Source organism: Hesperophylax consimilis, chromosome 8, assembly GCF_061612785.1.
Source record: "Hesperophylax consimilis isolate HC1 chromosome 8, BYU_Hcon_1.0, whole genome shotgun sequence".
In the NCBI taxonomy this organism is placed as follows: domain Eukaryota; kingdom Metazoa; phylum Arthropoda; class Insecta; order Trichoptera; family Limnephilidae; genus Hesperophylax; species Hesperophylax consimilis.
The window spans coordinates 18,414,804-18,425,305 of NC_142843.1; the positions used below are offsets into that span (position 1 = coordinate 18,414,804).

At 31.6% G+C, this 10,502-nt stretch overlaps 1 protein-coding gene across 1 annotated transcript in view; it reads right to left on the reverse strand.

Moving 5' to 3' along the window:
* The window catches only part of Arms (Ankyrin repeat-rich membrane spanning), a 131,375-nt gene extending 125,951 nt beyond the window's left edge, over window positions 1-5,424 (reverse strand). Inside the window, exon 1 of the mRNA XM_089634999.1 lies at window positions 5,285-5,424. The gene's annotated coding sequence lies outside the window, so the exon portion shown is untranslated. The remainder of the gene's footprint in view (window positions 1-5,284) is intronic.
* Window positions 5,425-10,502: the final 5,078 nt, after the last annotated feature.

Here is a 10,502-nt window from a genome sequence, read left to right on the forward strand (position 1 = left end):
CTGCCACCGCCCGGTCTGACCCGGAGATATCGATGTTAAACCCGTAGCCCGGACATGCACCATGCAAACCCGTAGACTTCGGGTCAAACCCGGAGAGGTGGCAGCCCTAATTATAATGCATCTTAAATCTGTTTAAGTTTCTGTTATACACATAACTGTCATTGAATGTAACAATAACATTCAATGACAGCTGTCGTGTTTTTATTTCACTCTTGAAATATCTCAAAATAAAATAAAAAATTCTAGCTAAAATCTAAATATCTATATTTTAATAGCTTTAATAGTGAAGTGAAGTTATACTAATTAATATTTCGTGCCAAAATGACTACACGAGCAACTGCAAAAACACTAAATACTACGGACACCCAACTCCTCCAACTTCTTGACAAAAAGTTTGAAGAATTTAAGGTACAATTTCTGGAAATCATCAGAAACGAGTATAAAGAAGAAATCGAGGAATTAAAAAATAAAATATTAACTCTAGAAAAAAAAATTGATACGAAAAATAACAACAACCTTGAAAAAACTCTGGAACAAAACGCCGTAATACAAAATGAATTTAAAGAATTACAAAAACAATTGGATGCTAACGAACAACACGCACGCATTAATAACATAGAGATCATTGGGATACCAGAAAAAAAAACAAGAGAACCTGACGGAGATTATCAAAAGGATCTATTCAGAATTAAATATAGTAAGCGACGACATTGAATACGCCACCCGAGTCACCCCCAAGGAGAAGATTGAAGGAAGACCGCGGAATATTATAGTAAAACTAAAGGGCAGGAAACAGAAAGACGAAATCATAGCAGCAATCCGGACAAGAAGGGGCCTAACAGCAGAGGATATTAACTTTAATGGAAAACAACGGATCTATATAAATGAACATTTAACTCATAAAAACAAAGTACTCTACAAAAAGGTCAGAGAGTTTACCAAAATTAATAAATTCAAATTCTGTTGGATCAAAAATTGTAAAATTTATGTAAGACTTAATGAAAACACAAATCACCATTGCATAAATAATTATAATGATCTAGAAAAACTAAAAACATACAATATTTCCATCAACTAACTTTCCAGCAACTTTATATTAACTGCACTATATACTTAATACAATGGAATCTTTAGAATTATACTATCAATCATAACCTCAATCAAAATCGCGGTGGTGGAGTTTTAATTGCAGTCAAAAGTAAATTAATTTCTGATCAAAAACTAGAATGGGATTCTGAAGCGGAAGACATATGGGTAACTATATCACTTCCTGGTAAAAAAATTCACATATGTACTTCGTACATCCCACCTGACAATATACATCTTATAAATATTACTTCTCACATTAACAAAGTATCACAGATTATGACGGATAACAATAATGACAGTTTCATTAAAGTGGGAGACTACAACCTACCTCACTTACTTTGGTTACCAATAAATGACAACTGTGATTATATGTACACTGAACCCATCAATTCATTAAATCCCGCCCATTTTAACTTTATAGAATTTTTATCATTTAATAATCTGCAACAATATAACTCTCAGAGTAATAATATAAATAATTGCATTCTTGATTTAGCTCTAAGTAACATACAACTGAAAATTACTCACAATAACATTTCATTAGTACCAGAAGATATTTATCATAAAACACTGCTAATTTCAATTCCTATTAAAAATAAAAATAAAAACCTGAAAACTAACACAAAGCAAGTATTACAATTTAGAAAAGCAGATTATTCAATGATAAACACAAAACTAAACGAAATTGATTGGGATCATAATCTAAACCATCTGAATACTCAATCCGCAACTGACGTCTTCTACAACATATTGAACAATATTAAAATAAATTACATACCAACTAATATGCACAATATTGTTTGTATTCTTATGGTTACCAATGTATCGATAATCTTTTATTTTATATAAATTTTAGTTTTTTTTTTCCCCTTTCTTTTTGTTATTTTTGTTGTATTATTTTGTTCTATTATTTTATACAATTCTTTTATTTTATATAATTATAACTTCACATTTCTCATAAATTTAATTATTTCTTCTAATGCTGTCTTACGTAAAGTCACAAGGAGGAAATCCGTAATTGGTTTTATTTTGGCTATTTTACTTATGTACAATCTGTAAAAATATAAACTGTTGATTTCCCAAAAAATGAATAAATAAATAAATAAATGAAATAATTACTTATTTTATGATACTATTTATTTCATATAATTATTATTTTTATAATAACAACTAATTAATCAACGCTCATTCTAATAGTTTTTTCAATAGGTATTTGTATATATATACTTACATACTTGTCTATACTTGTTTGTCTATTCTAATTTTTTAAGTTTTCATTATAGTTTATCTATCCATGGTTTTTCCCGACGAAGAAACCATTGGTTTTTTAACATGTCGATCATTTTTGATTAAATAGTGGTGAATACAACGTTATTGATTTTATTTAAAATAAAATCACGCCACAAAGCGATTTTGCAAACATTGAAGAAAAAAATTATTAAATTATTTATGTACTATGTCTATCCCGATACAGAAACTCCTCTTAGTGAGCGAGACGAACAGCAAAAACCCATCGAATATATATTTTGATACCAAGATAAATAAATAAAATAATAATAAAAAAATCAACACCACTTCAGAAAAAACAGTGTGTTTACTTCTTCTTTTGGTCACCTGCAGAGTTACTTATTATTAATACTGCCATATTTATAAATGTATTTTACTTATAAATCACATTGAATGTCATTATTATTTTTCCCTATAATGTAATAAAATATGTACTAGTACTGTACTACTTATAAATCACATTAAATGTCATTATTATTTTTCCCCATTATGTAATAAAATATGTACTAGCGCTGTAAAGTTTTTATGTGAAATAAATAATTTTGTTTGAAGTACAAAATAAAATAACATGATAATTTTGTGCAATAAATATTTTGATGCTAAGAAAAAACGTTAATAAGTTGACATTTTGATTAGTACCTAGGTGGCTAGAGTAAAAATTAAAAATAATATTATGCCAACACATGAATAGTCTTATTATACTTGGTCTTTGACACAATGCAATAAACACATAAATACTTTCCTTAGCTTCGACCCACACCCAATGCAACGCTTCAATAAATTTCTGTAACAAAATACATCCCAATTATCATTATTTCAAACATGGAATCTTACTTTATAACCATGACATTGAGTAGTAACTGGTTACCCTCATTATTGTTCATTTTTGCAAAATGTTGTGCTTCATGATAAGATAATTATTATCTCTCCAGATAACATTTGAGTTATTTTGTTTAGTTTATACTCTTCGTAAGCATCACATGTTATGAGTGATTAAGTAACAATTATGTTTGCTTCCTGTTTCGGAAAGAGAGGATGGAATGTCACATGCCTCTGTCTTTGCTTCATCCACAAACATGTATGCACATACATACATACTCAACTCGCCCCTTGAACATGCCATGGCTTTCTGAGATGAGAAGTCCACACCTTTGCCTTTTTTATACTGTTTTAAAAATTATTTCTTAATGCATCTGCCGTGTGTGCCTTTACAACTGATTGTCCCTTTTAACTGTATCATACTTCGAATAAGAACTAACAACATTGTCTTTATTTCCATTGTCCTAAAATGTGACCATATATTTTTCTGTTTCAAATTTTCGTTTAGGAATCGCTAATATTGTCTTCAATGATTAAATATTACAAATTGAGATTTTACTGATTAAGTTATTCTAAAAATAAAATATTAATCTTGCAGAATAAGTCAATAGATGTCGCACATTAAAATTTAAATAAGATATAACTAGGACACTGTTTAGATTTCATTTAGTTCGGGTGAAATCTTGCAATCATACATAAAGATAGCAGCCAATAAAAATGTGCGGTGAGTAAAGACAATAATTGTCCCTTCTTTAATATTATGTTAGTACTACAAAAATTTAAATAATATTTTATCATTTTGTAAAAAAAATAATTTTAGTACATGTAACAGTTAATTATGCAGGAGATTAAATTTAATATAACGCCAATAGATGTATTGTGAAGTATGAGTACCCTTAATATATGTTGCACAGTTGATTATATTGTGGAAGGAATAAGTCTTAGACCACAGCACGGCAGAAACCGTTTTTCCTGAAGGTGAATTTCAAATATGTGGTGGACGCCGACATCCTTGTTTCGATCAAGAGATTTTTACCGAAAATAATAATGCAAATTATTATATTATAAAATGGAAATAATAAACTTTGTTTAGACCATGTTTCAAAGCCAAAGGTTTCTTGGGTTAATTAAAATGAGGCCACAAAGGAAATTTGCAAATATTGAAGAATTAATATTTATATGTATATATGGTTTGAGGATCCCTCTAACTCTAACCATCCTCTAACTGGGCATTCAATACCACTTATGTAACTTTCATTTGCAAATAAATCAAAGCAATAGGTCAAGGAATATATAAATGATATTCAAATTGAAATACTAAAATATTAAAACACATGTTGTTCTAGTCTTGTCACTTCGGTCATTTAGTGTTCTGAAACTTCTTTCAGGAATATCAATTTAATACAGTGCCATTTTGCAAATGCAATTCCAAGTACAACTTTATCACAACTCCTTTGATAATACAAAGATTGTACATATGTTTACATTTCTATAGTATGTAGGTACAAGGGCATCAGTTTTAAAAACATTTAATCACTACTCATACAATGCTACACCGGCATATTCAATGTATATTACGGTTTAGGAATTGAAAATTACTCTCCATGCTATAATTGGAGCAAAATTATTTTTATAATAGCAGCCAAGTAGGTGTCCCGTCAAGCCCACAATTTTATTCTCATGGAAGGTAATGTGTAAAAGCACAAAAAAATTCTGTTTGATATGTATTGTACAAAACTTTAATATTGGTGATCAATTTGATCTACAGACGACTTGAAATGGAGTGATTTATCACTTTTTATAGATGGAATCGACTATTGAGTGAAATGCGAGAGTAATAAACAAAGGACATTGAAAGCTCTAAGTGTTGTGAAAGGGCCAACTAATAATAAATTATTGTCCATAACATTGACTTCAATACAAGATTTAAATTTTATCATTCTTCAATCAGTTCATTATATAACAAGCACCTGAGAAATCCTAATAAAACCAGATTTGTTGATATTCAGTAGCGGGATAAAAGCAGAATCATATTTTCAAGGAGTTATAAATAAAATAAAATGTCTTAGATAATAAAATGGTAACTTACAAATAATCAGCCTCGATGCACCGTGAATCACAATTATAATATAAACAGAAAGTCATATGATAAAGTTAAGGTTTATTTGTAAACAAATTAGCATGGTTAAAATTCGAAGTCCCTATAGCAAACGTCAATTTTTGCAAAGGTTATAGATTTTGATTACAAATATAATATTCATAGACAATCAACAATTCCATGAAAATAAGTCACTAATTTTATGGATAGAACCGGGGCAGGTTGTACTCCGTCATAATCGTGGACCTAAAAAGCAATGGACAGAGCATTAGCGCGATTTTGTATGAATGGCAAGCCAAATCTAGGGTGAGGGGAAATTACATGGCAGCCATCTTATATGATCAACTTTTGAAATGATTTGTATGCAAATTGGTATAGTATGAACTATTTTATTTTTGTATTTAATGCTTATAACGACTTGGGTATTCGATGAGACAGGGAATTGGAAATCTCACAATAAAATGAATAGAGCATTTTTTTCAAAATTTTATTCAGTAATTGGTAGATGTAAATAAAACAAAAAAATATGTCATAGCACTTACTAATTTATGCGGTGGGAGATGGTAAAAGATGCATTAAAGTTTTCTCAGTTAAGTTTGAAGCTAAGGAAATTCGCATAAAATAGTAAAATAACCCAAACTAAACCCTCAACCTATTTTGTGCATGTTTACTTAAACCCCCAACTTTGATAACTGTCTCCATTAGATAATTAAGTTGAAATCAAGCGTTGTTTTTTTAAAGAGTTTTTAAAGTTTACCTTAATTTCTTTAACGACTTAAACGATTTGAAAGAGATCTGTTGACATATCTCTTGGTGATATAATGTAACCAAATATCGGTACTTATTGTACTTTCGAGCAATCGCCATCGTCAATAAACCAATATGGTTATTCCAAAGGCCATGGTTCCTTTATATATTGCTTAAGTTTGGAAAACAAATTTTCTTTTTTTAAACGTTGTTTTGGCATACATTTACGGGTACTTTCAGAAAAGCGTTGCCTGACAATTCTTTCAGAGATCTTACAATTTTTTATAACATCTTTAGAAGGGTAAATAAGTCCATCACTATTTTTTATACATACACAAGGGAATACTATGTATCCCAATAAGACACGATTACAGAGTTATCTTTAGAATGTATCTAAGCATTGTTCACATATTAATGATATTCGAAAATGTCTCGAACAAATCCACTTATATATGAAACTATATTATTTAAACTACATTCACATAAGCTATTTTCTGTAATATGTGATATATGCATGCTCGTCTATAACACCAAGTAAATTTTGTGCTGACTGTTCGTTACTTTCCTTTGAGGTTAGGCAATTTCCTGTACTTGATACATTTATATTTGTTTTCGCTTTGCTAGAACTATAACTAACCAATTTCCCCGCAGGGGTAGGCAGAGAGGACAGATCGCCAAAAAACTCGGTCTTGGCACACACTCCTTGTCTCATACATACTCTTCTATTATTCTGACTCTAGACATGGCCCGACTCAAGTATCTGATTCGCTTGATCGTGTCATGTCTACCTCGGGCGTCCCCGACTTCTTCCACCATCTACATTTAGAACTCTAATGCAAAATATAAATATTCTCTAAAGGTATACAATTCCCATTACTTGTTTCTTTCAATTCCGTGTGAACTAACGTTTTTTTGTAAGCTGTTTTGAATTGTGGTGCACTGGGATTTTTTCAGTACGGTCCCATAAAATAGTTCTAAATGGTCCTGACTCAACCTATATGTTGGCAAATATATTGTTAGGTAAATGTACAATTTGATGACTATGATGAATAGACAAATAAGAATCCCAGAAATCCAGTTTTCCTATTTGATTCCACGATTGGGTTTTGATTTGTTGAGTTACACTTTAAACGTATTAAATGATGTTTTGCGTCGAAAACAAATTTTTGAAAATCGTTTATTCATTTGGTTTTCGGAATTAATAGTTTCACCAGAAATCTAATTTCGGGTATATCATTACAGATCTTATTAATATTTTGACGACCTACCGATTCATGTCGACTTTTACTCTAATCTACCTATGATATTTTCATTAAAATTTGTCGATTTTAATCTTCGCGGTATGGCATCACTGAGACTATGTCTATTTTGCAGTGTTGCCAACTAAACAATTCAGAACAGAAATCTTCTAGTGAGGCGGGTTACTTTCATGTTTGTGATTTTGATTATGTTATTGCAATAAACGCCCGGGTTACCGGCAATTAAAAAAAACTCCTATACTGCTATAATGTTGCTAGATTTAGGTCTAAATCTAAGCCATCTGCTTCAAAAAGTGCTTTAGCTTCTTAGTTCGTTTTTCAGATAATCTAGCTCCTATTTTTGTACAAAACTCAACAACAAATAATGACAAGAATGACATTTAAGAGTTATTTCTTTTGGGACAGGTTATTTTCGTGTTGAGATTTTGTTTTCATACATCATAATTTCTCTAGCCGCCACTCCCTCCCCCCAGGAACCAGGAAACGAATATAATTTATATGGTTCACCACCCGCCCTCTCCCAGGACACATGAAAATTCGTTTATAATCTCCTCAGAATTTCTGTAGACAGCCCCTTTAGGAATTTTCAGTCTTATGACTTATGGCTGCTGTAAACCATACTTTTTTCATATCGATCCCCATATCGGGGCCCACACGAAATATTTTCGCTTTTCATGATCATTATTTTCATACCGACGATTTCATGATGATAGTTGCCATCAGAGTAGAATTAATATTTTGAGAAGGTACTAAATCGTCAATAAATGGCAGCACCTTGAACATAACACTCATAAAATCATCTGTCACTGTCATTTGCGATCTTTGTCATTACCCAATCGATGTTTTTGTCTACCCCTTCGTCTTTGAGCCTTTTGTCATAACGATTTTCATTGGTCGGTCCGATATTCATATTCGTAATATATAAGGTGGAACTATCAAAACACGGCAGTCGCCACTCACCCTATTTCTATTCATTAATTAAAAAAGTATGTTACAATATAAGCACATAGATATTCTTTATTCTATCAGTCAACTGTACATACGTAATTCTCGTGTATTATTTCCCCAAAAGAAAATGTCATACCATCAAACATACGAAATTTACAATATCTAACAGTAAATACACATTCATATACAGGGTGTATCGGCACGTACCCGACAAACTTTAACCAGCTATTCCTTAGCATATTTGGAGTAAAAAATCCTATGTGCACTTTGCTGTCCGGTAACGTTTTTTTTTAATAAAAAAATTATTATTCATATTTTCACCATATGTCACCACTGTTTTAACCTTTGTCAAAGTTTGAAAACCCATCTGGCAATATTTTATTCGAATTCCGTTGAATAATGTACGAGTTTATCTATATTGGCGCGCTTTTACAATCACAACGAAATGGCACGGCACCATTCGTCTCATTTTTAACTATTATTATTTAGTGTGTGCGAAAGAGCGAAGACGCTTTTCGACATACTTGCTTATAACAGCCGTTGAACACGAAAAGCAATACCAATGACAGTGATGGAGTGCGGAAATTTTTAATTTTTTTGTTTTTATTTGAAAAAAAAAATGCTATCGGACAGCAAAGTGCCTATAACATTTTTTACTCCAAATGTGCTAAGGAATAGCTGGTTAAAGTTTGTCGGGTACGTGCCGATACACCCTGTATAAATACATATTGTAGTTAAAAATTAAACTTTTCATTAATATTTAAAATATAAAATAAAACATTTTCACGTAATACATTACGTAAAACAATGAGATTTGGTAGAAACAAAATATTAAACATGCACGCGAATGAACTATGCCTAACAGTTATACGCATTCACAATCAGTTATAAAGAAATATATATGTCATTGTACTCTTTTTGGTAAAATTTCGATCGCGCTGGCCTCGCTTATTATGAATATTTTTTAGATAAAACCTTTAGATTCACCTTAATTACTGTACGACATAACTTTTAACCTTCGGGGAGGTGGAAAATATTGCAATAAAAATTTCAATTACGTAAAATTAAAATTAGCTTTCGGTTTGTGAAACGAGACCGTCCATTTTCAAACTTTACTGTCAAATGTCATTTTGTTTTGTTGGTATTTCTGTTACTATAGGACAAAACGAACGGCTAGATGTAGCTAGAGACAATCGCGCGGGCGTTTTTTTTTAATGTTAAAAAATTCCGTCAAATTAGTATTTACCTAATATGCATGCATTGTGTGCGTTGTGATTGAATTTTATTAGCTGGATTTTATTTTTTTACGTTCAAATTTTATTTAAGTAAACTATTTCTGCGATGTTGAGCGGCTACGCTAAGTTTTTGTAACATGGTTTATGATGAAAAAGAAAATGCCCCCTTTATACCGCCTGCTCGCGTCAATGCAAGAAAAACATCCCAGTTTTCAATTAGTTTAGCGGCTACGCTAGGTTTGTGTAACATGGTTTGTGATTCAAAAGAAAGTGTCCCTTTTATACCGCCTGCTCGCGTCAAGGCAAGAAAAACATCCCAGTTTTCAATTAGTTTAGCGGCTACGCTAGGTTTGTGTAACATGGTTTGTGATTAAAAAAAAAGTGTCCCTTTTATACCGCCTGCTCGCGTCAAGGCAAGAAAAACATCCCAGTTTTAAAATAGTTTAGCGGCTACGCTAGGTTTGTGTAACATGGTTTGTGATTCAAAAAAAAGTGTCCCTTTTATACCGCCTGCTCGCGTCAAGGCAAGAAAAACATCCCAGTTTTAAAATAGTTTAGCGGCTACGCTAGGTTTGTGTAACATGGTTTTTGATATATATATATATATATATATATATATATATATCTTTATAAAATATATATCTATATATATATAAAACTACAACAAACCTAGCGTAGCCGCTAAACTATTTGAAAACTGGGATGTTTTTCTTGCCCTGACGCGAGTAGGCGGTATAAAGGGGACACTTTCTTTTGAATCACAAACCATGTTACACAAACCTAGCGTAGCCGCTAAACTAATTGAAAACTGGGATGTTTTTCTTGCCCTGACGCGAGCAGGCGGTATTAAGGGGACACTTTCTTTTGAATCACAAACCATGTTACACAAACCTAGCGTAGCCGCTAAACTACTTGAAAACTGGGATGTTTTTCTTGCCTTGACGCGAGCAGGCGCTATAAAAGGGACACTTTCTTTTGTATTACAAACTTAGCGTAGCCGCTCAACATCGCAGATATAGT